General features: G+C 36.6%; 1 protein-coding gene across 2 annotated transcripts in view; it reads left to right on the top strand.

Annotated features, from left to right (window-relative positions):
- Window positions 1-13,295, top strand: part of LOC122815179 — a 1,312,396-nt gene that overhangs the window by 432,752 nt on the left and 866,349 nt on the right. The window lies entirely within an intron of this gene.

Raw genomic sequence — 13,295 nt, 5'->3', positions numbered from 1 at the left:
ATGGAATAACAGTCAGTATTGTAACAGTTTGCCAGTAACAGTTATGGCAAAAGGCCAACAACATTGGTATTTCAATAAGGTATGTTAGCATGCAGCCAATGTAATATATAAACAAAATAATACAACACAAGGCCCAACATTAGGTTTTGAGAACAACATATGTGAAAATGAAACCATACGTGTAGTATAACAATAATAATTTGTGATGCAGATAAGAGGTGGGGGGAGAGAGAGGGACATTTCATTACCAACTGTATAGGCTATATTTTTCACAACAGTACTGCTCTATACTCTACAGGTCTGCCTTTACTTTATGTCAACAAGTACCATATTGCTTCTGTAGCACGTACATAACTCTCAAGCAATCCACATGGGACAGTGTGGGCTAACCTGTAAAACCTGCAGGTACAAAACTACAGGGGACTATCACATGTCATGGGGAATATATATGACAACAAGGTGTACTGTGCACTGATGTTGTGTGAGTGTGCTACTGGCATACTTCAACTGGAGTTTATATCTGTGTCCAATGTTTTTGGCAACAGTAATCACTATCTGTGACAGTGTGATGCTTGAGAGACATGTATTGTACACAGTACAGAGAGTTTACACTTATCCTGCTGTCATTGGCAGGCATGGGGTTAGATTATCAGCAGACATTCACAGATGCACCAGGCATACAGCTGTAACAACAATAAACAGTTTTGTTTGTCTTAACTTGGAATAGTAGTGTACTTCTGGACATTTTATTTAATGCAGTCTTATCGCCTTACTGAGCAATGCTATTTACACACTAGTACATCTGGACACATGAATTAGTATACCACTCAAAAAGCTACTGCAGACATTTATTTACCTGTATTTCCTGTGAGGAGAGCAACTGTTAATAATACATAACTGTTTCTATACATATTCAGTATTACTTGTCTGCTTCTATAAATATATAGTAGCATTTGTCCCTTGATTCGAACCCCGGTCCGTGGGTGGCAAAATGAACAACACGCTTATTCTTTATCAAACTGAGGTACTGAGCCACTGTTGGGTGTTGATTTACTGATATATGCCTAGACTTCACCTGCTAGCAAATTCTGACCTGGTAATATAGGTAGAGTGTCACACAAGACTGCAGTGACACTTGAGCACACATGCATGAGATTCATGCATGACAGAGATAGTAGGTGAACTGTGTATTAATACTTGGAATGCAGGTGTACACATTTAACCCCTAGTGGATGGGAATATGTGTGATGTATATGGACCATATTGGGGTGCTGGGTTGTCTACCTGACCCATATACAGTTGCAGGTGGTACATTTACAGTCTACAGCTATTACAGTTTCATACTTACTTGCATCAGCATAACTACATTCAGGAATGCATATAGCTGAAATGCAAAGGTTAACATAAGATACTCCTTTGAGAAACACACTATAATACCTTAGACAGTAGTACTCTAGATTCGGATCTTAGTGGAGAACAAATATATTGCATTATATCTTGTAGTGGAGCTCCAGATCTACACTTTAGCAAAACAGTTCTTTATCTGTCAACCTTCAATCACTTCATAGTATTATAACTGTGTTTACTTCACAGCACTTGTAATATTCGATTTCATGAAGAACAGCTCAGAATACACACAACAACTGGCAGAACACAGCTTTATTGAGGGTGACATGACACAGTGATTGGCATACATCTGACAGTCTTTATTGTTCTACACTTTAAATAATGCAGGCATTGAAAGACATCTGTTATTCCACAATCAGTGTAGTACTAACTGTATTTCCTTCACAATTCTGACTGCAGTTGTACTGTATTTCCTGTAGATTAGGGATGCAGTTAATTTATTCCCTTCGCATTTTTAGTGCTGGTGTACTTTATTACCAGAACATGTATTATTAATACACTATACACATGTTATTCCCACACATTATTGATGCTATATTAACTTTATGTGACAGTAGCATGTTTCATGCTTTCATCTATATTGAACTGTACCTGGCAATACTCCCTTATATCAGTCCAGGTCTATGAACACATTCATTGCAGTACACTCAAAACAGAATATACCTACTGGCAGTTACTACTGTACTCTTTCTTAATTAGATTACTGTATATTGCAAGATATATCTGTACTCACCATACTCTCGGAGCATCCTGGCCAGGTGCTCTGCATGGGCTTTCAGGTTGTGAGCCCTCTCATCTTCAGCTGTGGGGGGAACACACCATTATGCATACCTGTCTATCAGATTTTCATACTAGAAGTTTGTAAATCAATGGTACCTATGCTTACAAACTTCTGGAGCATTGTGGTCCCGAGCATTTGGATCCATTGGACCAAGAGATCCCCCTTCCTATGCCTCAGATCATTGTAGTGGTGACGCGTCTACTCACCAGTGTAGGGGATGCCAGTTGCAGTGGTGAGGTTGTGTGCCAGCCAGTCCCATGCCTCTGATTTGTATTCAGACTCCTGGTACTGGCCCTGCAGCAGCCAGTTGTCATGGTTTTTCACAAGGAGCCCAACCATGACCCTGGACTCCAAAATGCCTCAGCACTGTGCCTGAAAGAAGGCACCCTCTCCAACACCTTGCATAGTTCAAGCATGGGTCAGACTCCAACAGGTTCTGGCTGTATTCCCACCTGTTCAGTTTAAATAAGGCTGTTTTCCCACCCTTTGCCATGATTGGACCATTTTTAAAAATGCTAAGCTTTGCTTAGCACTGCACAAACTCACTGAGTTCACCTGAGCATTACCTCAACTGGCAATGCTTAGCAATGCTTAGAGGTGTATACAGACCTGCTTAGCTGTGCTGAGGACTGCTTAAATGGGCATTGCTTGGCAGTGCCCAAACCAGTTAAGCTAAGCTGCATGTTGCTAAGTACTGCTAAAACAGGTCCCATTTAAGCATTTCTTGGCTTGGCTTAGCATTGCTTAACAGAGCTTAGCTAAGGGCAAACTAGATTTTTAAATAATAAAAAAAATGTTGATATTAGTTGCTCATTAATGATACTTTATTATTATGTGTATGTATTTTACTTTACATGACGTAACCATATGTATTTTAATTACATTATCTTGGGGTGTGACTGTAATGTATTGGACACATGTGTATAACTGAAGCTTTTTTCCTCATATCTCCACTGAAAATGGGCTTCTGGACCAGCTGGACTAACCTGGTTAACAAATATCAATAACTACGTCAATAAAAAAAATGTATAAATTAATACTATCAGAAGTAAAAGCTAAATGACCTGTCTGTGTATTCAAACTGCGCACCTACTGCACACAAGGCTGTGATTCTAACCATTCAGCTAATGTGGATATGAAGATTTCAGCTATACATTTCTATATAGCTTTCAGTTACATTTAAGCACTGCTGAGCAATGCACCACACTGCACAAACCTGCTCAGCTATGCTTAAACGTGACCTTTTCCATTAAAATTAAAGGCATCTGGTTTGTATTTTTAGATGTATGGCACGTGTTCATTGCTAAGCACTGCGCCATGCAAACACAGGGTAAAATTATTAAAAAAGAAAGGGAAATGACATTTTCACTCATATTTCAGTGCCATCTGGCACTTTGTCAGTGCAGGGGGTGTGTTACGGACATTGTAACATACCCCCCTGCAAAAAAGAAAATTGGGGTATTACACACATTTAACACATTTATATATCAGTGCCGTCTGGCACTTTGACAGTGCAGGGGGTGTGTTATGGACACTATAACATACCCCCTGCAAAAAAGAAAATTCGGGTAGTAAACACATTTTGCATTTATATTTCAGTGCCGTCCAGCACTTTAACAATGCAGGGGGGGTGTTATTCATCTCTGTGCACTGTAACACACCCTCTACACAGATTCAGTAACTGTGTTACATGGCTCTCCTTCAGTAGCGCACCTTCATTAATATGCAAGGTAAACTGTGGTGGTGGTGCTGTGGTAGCATTGTCGCCTCATAGTAAGACGTTGTCCTGTTCGATTCTCAGCTAAAGCATCTTCTGTGTAGAGACATGCGTGAATGGGCGTACCTTCGTTGAAGGTTGTGCGTCAGAGCTGGCAACTCGGTACGTAAAAAATCTACTGCCAATCATTAGTGGACCAGAGTTCCACTGTGGCGACCCCTACCTGGGAAAAGCCGAAAGATACAACAACAACTGCTGAGGGGGAGCTGCAGACATGGACACCGTTCACTCTGTGTAGGCCTTGCACTATTCCTACATGGAGTTTATTAAATCTGGGGGTATGAATAGTGTAGTACAATAAATAAAAAAATGTTTAAAGAAAAAAGATGGGAGTGTAAAAAATGTGGGAATAAAAAAGTTAACAGAAAAACAGAATACAGAGTTGGAAAAGGAGATTTCTTTAAATGAGCTAGATAAAGTATTAAGACAAGTAAATATAGATTTGGGTGCAGATGAAATAGGGTATGGCATTTATACATATTTAAGGGACTTGCAAAAAATATTTTAAAAGATTTTGAATGAATGGCAAAATGAAGGTTTTATGCATAAAGCATTGTGTAATAGAACACTGAAATTCATATGGAATGCCAGTTCTGTTAACATATTCAGATGACACTATAATAATTGCAGAAAAATAACATTTGGATAAAATGAGTAATAATTCACAGAAACGAGTGTCTAGAAATGATAGGGATGACTTTAAATTAAGAGAAAAGTAAAGGTTTAGATGATGAATTGAAGACTGGTGGTATATATTTTACAATTAATGTTAATTTCAGTGTTAGGTGTGTAATTAGAATTCAGTGGGAAAAAAAACAATAGAAGAAATAAACCAACATGTCTTTTCTGGATAACATACAAATTATCATTCAGAGAAAAGTCTTGTTTGATAAAGTCAGTACTGATGGGAAAATACCATACTTAGCAAGAGTAGAAAAAAACACTGAACCACCCAATGTAATACTAGTAAACAAAACAAACAAACAAACAAACAAAAAAAAACCCAACAAAAATTCCTATACACCACAAAATGCAGTATTAACAAAACTCAGTTTATTCCAGGAAAATAAAATTAAATCCACATACTAAGTGCTTTCACCTTTCTACATTCTAGGGCATCATTAAAAATAGCCTTATTTAAATAACCAAAAATCATCACATGACCAAATTAACAAATTACAAATGCAAATATTTAACCCTTTAATACATAAACCTACAAACCTAACAAACAGTGAACAATTCAGCAGCTGCTTACCATCCTGTTATGAAAAACTCATATTTATTAATGCATATAATAAATTACTATAATTCTAACTTTTAAAAATTGTATTATATTATAAACAACTAAAATTATTTATTGAAATCTTATTTATATTATGTGATGATTTTCCATAAATAACATAAATAATAAAAATGACATTCAAACCTGCATTACCCTGCATTTTAATATTCCAGTAATAGAACAACAATCATTAATACCTGGTTGCCACATAGCATTTAATTTTAGTTGCCATACTGTTTCCCTAACTTCCAATAAAGCTTTGAAAGGTTTACCTTTAAAACCTTGAATGACAGTGGTTCCAGTGCTCATATGAGCGACCCGAAACCACGAAAGTGTAAACATCGACAGTTCTTAATGTTCAAAAAACAGCAAATCGAAAAGCAGATTCGCTGTTTTTTGAACATTAATGCGAACAAAAAAAGAACGATGTGCAAATCAGGAGGGCAAGCCACCCTGCACCCCCCACATCCCCCTACTTTATTATTCTAACTCCAAGATTGCACTACAGTGGGGAAAGGAACCATTTCCCGATCCCCACTACAGTGCAATCCGCTCCAGAATGTCGAATGTGCAATGAGCGAATCTCACTGTGCATTCGCTCATTGCACATTAAAACCTTTTTCTGTTCGGCATTTGCAAATTTTGCAGACTGTCTTTCACACAAGTGCTGTTCGCCTGTGTGCAATATGCACATCTAAAGGTAAACCCTTTGAAATCACCTCCTTTTTCATTTACACTTACTTTATCTATAACAAAAAACAAAAAACTTTTAAAACTGTTGCTGTTCAAACTGTGTGCATATAGGGCATTGCTAGTTTTTTGTTCTTTATATCTCTAGTGTATTCTATGATCCACTCTATAAGCTTTCGTATCGTTTTGCCACATAAAAAAGCTGGGCATTCCACACAGGTCAAAACATAAACCACTATTTTTGTGTTTCAATTTGCAATGCCCAGTATAATGTTGATACACCAACAATAATTACCACATTAAACACCCATTGAGACTTAACCATATCCCCTGATTTAAGTTAGGTGTAAAACCACAAGTAGCTTACATTAGGGGCAACAATTTAAAAGGGCTTTTAGAGATGTAAACAGTAGTTATGGATAGTATACACATATCAATGCACAAGTGTGGAATGTGTAAATTCTGTAAGTTTATAAATTATGGTCCATATGTTACTATTTCTGGTTATAACAGAACTGTCCAATGATGTGGGCATTGCAATTGTAACACAAAAATGGTGGTTTATGTTGTGACCTGTATGAGATGCCCAGCTTTTATATGTTGGCAAAACCATAATAAAGTTTAGAGAGCAGATCACAGAACACACTAGAGATATAAAGAACAAAAAAAAAAAGAAAATAAAAAATAGCAATGCCCTGTATGTGCACAGTTTGAATTTTAACAGTTTTAAAAGGTTCTTGTTTTTGGTTATACATAATGTAAGTGTAAATGAAAGAGGAGGCAATTTCAAAGCTTTGTTGGAAGTTAGGGAAACAGTATGGCAACTGGGATTAAACACTAGGCAGCAATCATGTATTAATGATTGTTGTTCTGTTGCTGGAATATTAAAATGTAGGCCAATGCAAGTTTGAATTTTTTTTATTATGTTATTTGTGGAAAACCATCACATAATAGTTTTATAAACAGGATTTCAACAAATAATTTTATTATAATATAATAACATTTTTGAAAGTTATAGTAATTTATTATATGTATTTATAAATAGTAGTTTTTTTTATAATAGGATGTTAAGAAGCTGCTGAGGTATTCATTGTTTATTCGATTTGTGGGTTTATGTATTAAAGGGCTAAATATTTGCATTTGCAATTTGTTAATTTGGTCATGTAATGACATTTGGCTATTTAGATGTGACTATTTTAATTGTTTTTACTCTGATGATGCCCTAGAATGTAAAAGGGTGAAAGCACTTAGTTTGTGGATTTTAATTTTATTTTCTGGATTAAACTGAGTTCTGCAAATGCTGCATTTTGTGGTGTGTGTGTGTGTGTGTGTGTGTGTTTATTTGTTGATACTTAGCAAATGTATTTATGTTGCCAACAGTATTTGAAAAGGAGTTATTGCAGATAGTTTTCATTTATATGTGGTTCTAGATTAAACCCAGTAAAATAGGAATTTTGTATAGAAATAAAGAAGAAAGATGTTTGGGGTTAATTAACCCAGTGGTATACACTGTTTCATTAAATTTGTACATATTGTTAAAGTGGATAAGTGAAAAACATGAGTGATTAGTAGTAAAACTGTATAAACATAAGTATGATAAATCTGGGGATATGGTAAAAGACACTAAAAGAAAAAAAGGAGTGTATAATTGATGAAATATAATGTTACCAAGAAAAATAGATTTGTGGAAAATAAAAATTGATGATATAGAAAAAGATAGAAACATATGGCACAAGAATGTAATGCTAAAACATTACCATGCAAAACCATGAGAAAATCTAACAGATGAAAAAAAATTAAAGCTATAAAAATAAGAAGCAAATGATGTAGTCAGAAAGTAGAATGTGAAGATTATTTTGTGAAGACTGGTAATAGATAAATTGCCAGTGATAGGAAATATCACATGTAAAAAAGAAAATTGGTAGAATATGTTTACATTATCAAGAAGAAGAAGAAAAAACAACAGAACATGTGCTTTTGAAATGCAAGACAGTAAAAACGTTATGGGGAAAACTATGTAACTAAAAAATTTTGAAGATGTAAAAGAAGTGGATAAAATAAATGTAGATATGATTAAATAAGGATATTATAAGAATAGAAGTAAAGAATATGTTAAAAGAATAGATAAATAGTTATTTATGTTATATGGGTTATATGGAATGGAATAATAAATTAAATTATGTTTAATGGTAAATGGATTTTAGCAACAATATTAAGTAAAATCAGATGGTGGTTATGGAAAAAGGAGTGGGGTCTAATAGGGATGAAAATTTAGCAGGATTGTAAAGGAATTATGAATATGTGTAAACAGAGTTGTATGTTTATATATGTGTACATATGTAAATATTTGTAAATATGTAAATATTTTGTAAATAAGAGTAATTTTTTATATAGAAATAAAGTGCCCTTACTCTTTTGATAAGTGCTGTATGATCTTTACATCCAACTGAGCTACCAACCGACTCAGGCAGATAAGGACTCTAAGAAAACTCCTCCTCCATACCCATACTGCATTTTGTATTAGTGTGCTGTATCATGAACTCTATTCCCAAAAATTAAAAATGGGCAGAACGTTAACAGCCATGATTATATGCAAAAATGACAAGATACAGGTACCCCCAAACTGACTAGAGGACCTTATTGTGTAACAAATGTGAGGACATCCCTTATAATGGACTTTTTATCTGAAGTTTTAAGTTAGGTATTCGATGCCTGCTTCCAAACAATAAGGTCAATGGTTATGGATTATGCAGCATACCCCCCCTAGGGATTTACGTTTTGCTCCATTTGAATGCTATATTGGGGGGGGGTACTTTAGTAATAGGAATAGGTGTTAGGTATTTATGGTGCCTTCAAGCTGATGCAATGGGGTTTGTGATACTTCTCAACTTCTTTGCTGAATAGGTCTGGGCAAAGCCAAAAATGATGGCGGGACAAAGGCTGAAAATCATAACAAATATTACATGTTGTATGTTTATATATGCCCCCCCCCAACTATATATTCTAACTCCAGGGTCGCACTGCAGTGGGGAAGGGGGCATATTCCATTATCTTGCTAATAATACTTGTCGGTCAAATGAAGTGTTAGGCAAATGAAGTGTCAGGCAAATGAAATTTCAGTCAAATGGGGTCAGGCAAATGAGTATCAGGCAAATTAAAGTTAGGTCAAAAGAAGTAGACCCATGTATGTGTGTGTGTGTGTGTGTGTGTGTGTGTGTGTGTGTGTGTATGTGTGTGTGTGTGTGTGTGTGTGTGTGTGTGTGTGTGTGTGTGTGTGTGTGTGTGTGTGCGAGTGTGTCTGTGTGTGTGTGTGTATGTTTGTACATGTGCGTGTGTGTGTGTGTGTGTGTGTGCGTGTGTGTGTGTGTGTGTGTGTGTGTGTGTGTGTGTGTGTGTGTTTGCACATGTGCATGCAAAGGGGAGACAAGGTCCACAGTTTACAGTCCCAGAGTGTAGGGATATACAACATACTAGTACTCAGCTTTATTTTTATTAAGATGGCTGTCTTAGAATCACAAGTCACCTCCAACAGAAATATAGCACCAAACTAAAAAGCACAAAATTAAAAACAAACATATAGGAGTAAGAAGGCACAATATTAAATGAGTAATTAAGCATATTTGGTGCGAGCATAGTTTCCTCTTTACAGTCAATGCTGAATGCTAGACACAAGTTAGCATTTTAATTACTGCGATGATAGCATCCAATGAAGCAGTGAAAGGACTTGCTTCTTCAAGCAAGGCAGAGTACTCCAAAGAAACGCTGGTGTGAACAGAAAGGTTCTAAAGTTAGCTGATGAAATAATGGAGTCCTGTGAAGTTCCTCCCTGCCTGCATATACATAATTAATGGATACACCACAGACGGGAGAAGAGTGTGATAATTTCCTTGCAATCCCATACGTGTAAGGCTAAATAACTCATTCTTGCATAATCTCAGTGTGACCATATTTGTAACATTGTGCACCATCTATGAAATGGGTTCATATTATGTTGTCGAAAGACAACAATTTTGAATGCTCAGAAGAGCAAAATGGCCGAATATCAAAACTTTTATTGTGGGGGCTGCCCACACCCCTATAATATATATATATATATATATATATATATATATATATATATATGTTATATATATATATATATATATATATATATATATATATATATATATATCTATATATCTATATACCAACTCCGAGATCGCACTACAGTGAGGAAAGGGCAAATATTCCAATCTTTACTGTACTGCAATCCCACAATCTGAACGTTGATATCCGCCGGATTCGCTCTTCTGTGCGTTCATCATTGTTGTCTTTCGACAATGTAATAGGAACCCCTATGAACCATATACTTTTTACTCTCTCTAAGAACAGGGTTTCACAGAAATCAAGCTAAGAAACATAACCTGCAGTAGTAATGTATCCAGTATCTTCCAGAGGAATTAAGCACCTGATCCTGATATTTCGCAGGTTAAAAATGAATATCTGTTATTGATTTCATTTGATCTTTCGGTATCAGGCTAGATGTGTTAGTGGAGATTTAAGTCCCTAGTTCTAGTATTAGTTGTGCTATTTGGCTTGTGAACATGCCGGAAATAAAGGAGGACAGGGATCCATGATGGCGATGGATGCAAGTAACAGATCATTCCACGACAGTCTATAAGAATCTCCCTAAAGGGATAACTTTTATAACTTTTCAAATCTCTGCAACTTTTCCATTTGCTTAATATGTATAGAAATGAACATCCCTAATAGGGCATTGTACTTAATAACTGCCCAAATTAGTGCTGTGCACACAAGAAAGATAACTTCTTTTGACCTGGAAGATAAGTCTTTAGAATTTTCTGACTATTCTTGCTACATGGTGGTTAATGGGGAAGGTATATTGACCAGGTTCCAAACTCCCTGACTGCATTTTCATTTTTGAGTGGGTAATTGGGTATAGTGTACTTTTAGGGACATAACTATTTACCATATGTGACAATTATTTAGCAAATCTGACAATAGTGCATTTTTTTGCATTTCATTTTAGCTAATTTGCTGTCCAACACTTGTGTATGAGGACTAGTTCCTGCTGTAATGAATGGCTATCAGAGGGATGCTTGACAATAATGCCTAGTTTTCAGTCATCTGCAAATATTGTTAACCAAAGGTCCTGATATCTGGTTTGGAAATTGTAAGAGCAGATTCCAAAAAGGAGGGTTCCCAGTATTGACCCCTGGGATAGACCACTAATTACATAGGGGGAAACAAATGAAAAATTTACCATGTAAAATCTGTTTTCCAGTAACTTTGTGTAGGTTTTCCCAGGAATGCTGAGGTATGAGATTTTTGTGTATTTGACGTACACACCTATGTCCTCATTTCTGAAAATGTAACCACTATCCCAATATGCCAGTTCAGCGATACTGTTTTTTAGATTCATAGGTTCATAAGTAAGTACTAGTTAATCAGTCTGTAGACCATTACAAGCCTAGCCAGATAGCCCTATTCAAAAGCTACCTCTAGCTACAGGAAGGGCAAGACAAGACAGAGGGAGAATTTGAGGCTGCCCACCCAATTATCTAGGTTGACCTAGAATTTGGCAAAGGTGCTCCTCTGCTTGACATGTACAGGAAGCTTGTTCCATAGGTGAGGGACATGTTGGGATATGAATCTATCACGCCAATGTGTTTTATTTATCTGATGATGAAGCAGTAGTTTATTTAGCTGAGGTGTCATTAGTTCTGCGAAGGAATAGGAAGTTAAATAGGGCTGGATCTTTCATGGCTCAAAGGCCAGGTACAGATCTCCTTGGAGAAGTCTGTAAGAGACTGAGTACAGAGAAAGGGCTGATAGTCTGTCCTGATAACTAAGATTTTTGAGGCCTCTGATCCTTTTAGTTATGAGCTTCTGCAGTCTTAAAAGTTATGTGATATGCTTAGACAAATATATGCCAAAAGGTACAATATATTCATTAATGCGTCTGATGAGATACGAGTAAAAGGAATTAAGATTTCTTTGGATATACTGGAGATGCCTTTGGAGATTAGATGAGACAGATGAAAGGCTTTCTGAACTACTTTGAAGACATGCTGGTCAAATGATAAGGAATTATCAACAAGAGTGCCTAAATCCCTTTCAATAGTGTCTTGTTTGCGGAGTGCATCACCAATATGGTAAGTGAAACTGCTTTGTTTACCAAAATGACGTATGCCACATTTTTTTACATTTAATTTGAATCTATTGTCTTTGCATCACTGGTTAATATGGTTTAACCCATGTTTGAGCAATTGTGAGTTATTTGAAGATCAAATAGCAACATCCAGTTTACAGTCATTTGCAAACTTAGTTAACCATAGGACTGGAGGGTTTGCCTGAATGTCTGAGAAATAAATGCCAGATAAGAGAGCATCCAGAACTGTGCCCTGTGCTATGCCACTGGTAACCTTTTTGCTCTCAGAAGTGGCACCTATGGTTCTGTTAGATAATGGTTAAGTTTCCACTGCACAATATAAGGATTTAGATTCAGATTTACAAGTCTATCAAAGTCTATCAAAAATACCTGCATAGGGGATAATGTCAAAGGCTTTGACAAGGTTTAGATATGCTTTATGTACTCTATAACCACTATCCACTGCTTCAGTTATATTTTCAAAGAAATTAATTACAGTAGAGAGCCAGGACCTTCCTTTGAAAAGCAAAATTGCTGGGGTCCAAGGATAAGGGAGTTTCAATGTCCAGATTAAAGAGGTCTGAGGTAATATAATTCATGGCTTTTCATATGATGCTAATGAGATTAATGTGGCTATAGTTACTGGGGTATTCTGCTCAACAATGAAAAGGCAATTTTTTGCATTATTTTGTCCCATGCCTGCTCACCATATAATTGGCGTCACCACCCATTTGTTCGCTCCTTACTGGGTCAAGAGCTGTATTGTGAATGGCGGTCATCCAGGCAGCTGTGAGGGATATTTCCTTTTTCCTGGTATAACTTCTCCCCCTGGCAGCTGAGTTGAGGTCCTGCTATGCTTTTCCATTTGGGTGTGCACATTCTCCTTTAAACACCCTATAAAGGCTAACATTAAGACATGGCTTGACAGAGCAAAGCACATGTCCCTGGCCCATAGTGGAGCAAGAAGTCCAGTTCTTTCTCCATCAGATGTCAGTATTGCAGAAGGCTGGACCACTCCTTTCTTCCTAGAATAGGGCATTCAGTGCTGTCTGTTCATTACCACCATTGTTCACCTGGCCCATCTAGCACCCATGCTGCTTACCGATCTCAGGTTATTAATAGGACATTCAGTGCTGTCTGTTCATTGCCACCATCGTTCACCTGCCCCATCTAGCCCCCGTGCTGCTTAGCGATCTCAGGTTATTAA

This window comes from Protopterus annectens, chromosome 11.part0, assembly GCF_019279795.1.
Source record: "Protopterus annectens isolate FY-2018-M chromosome 11.part0, PAN1.0, whole genome shotgun sequence".
NCBI classification, from domain to species: domain Eukaryota; kingdom Metazoa; phylum Chordata; order Ceratodontiformes; family Protopteridae; genus Protopterus; species Protopterus annectens.
Note: the sequence above shows the minus strand (reverse complement) of the source record. Positions and strands in the feature narration are given on the sequence as shown.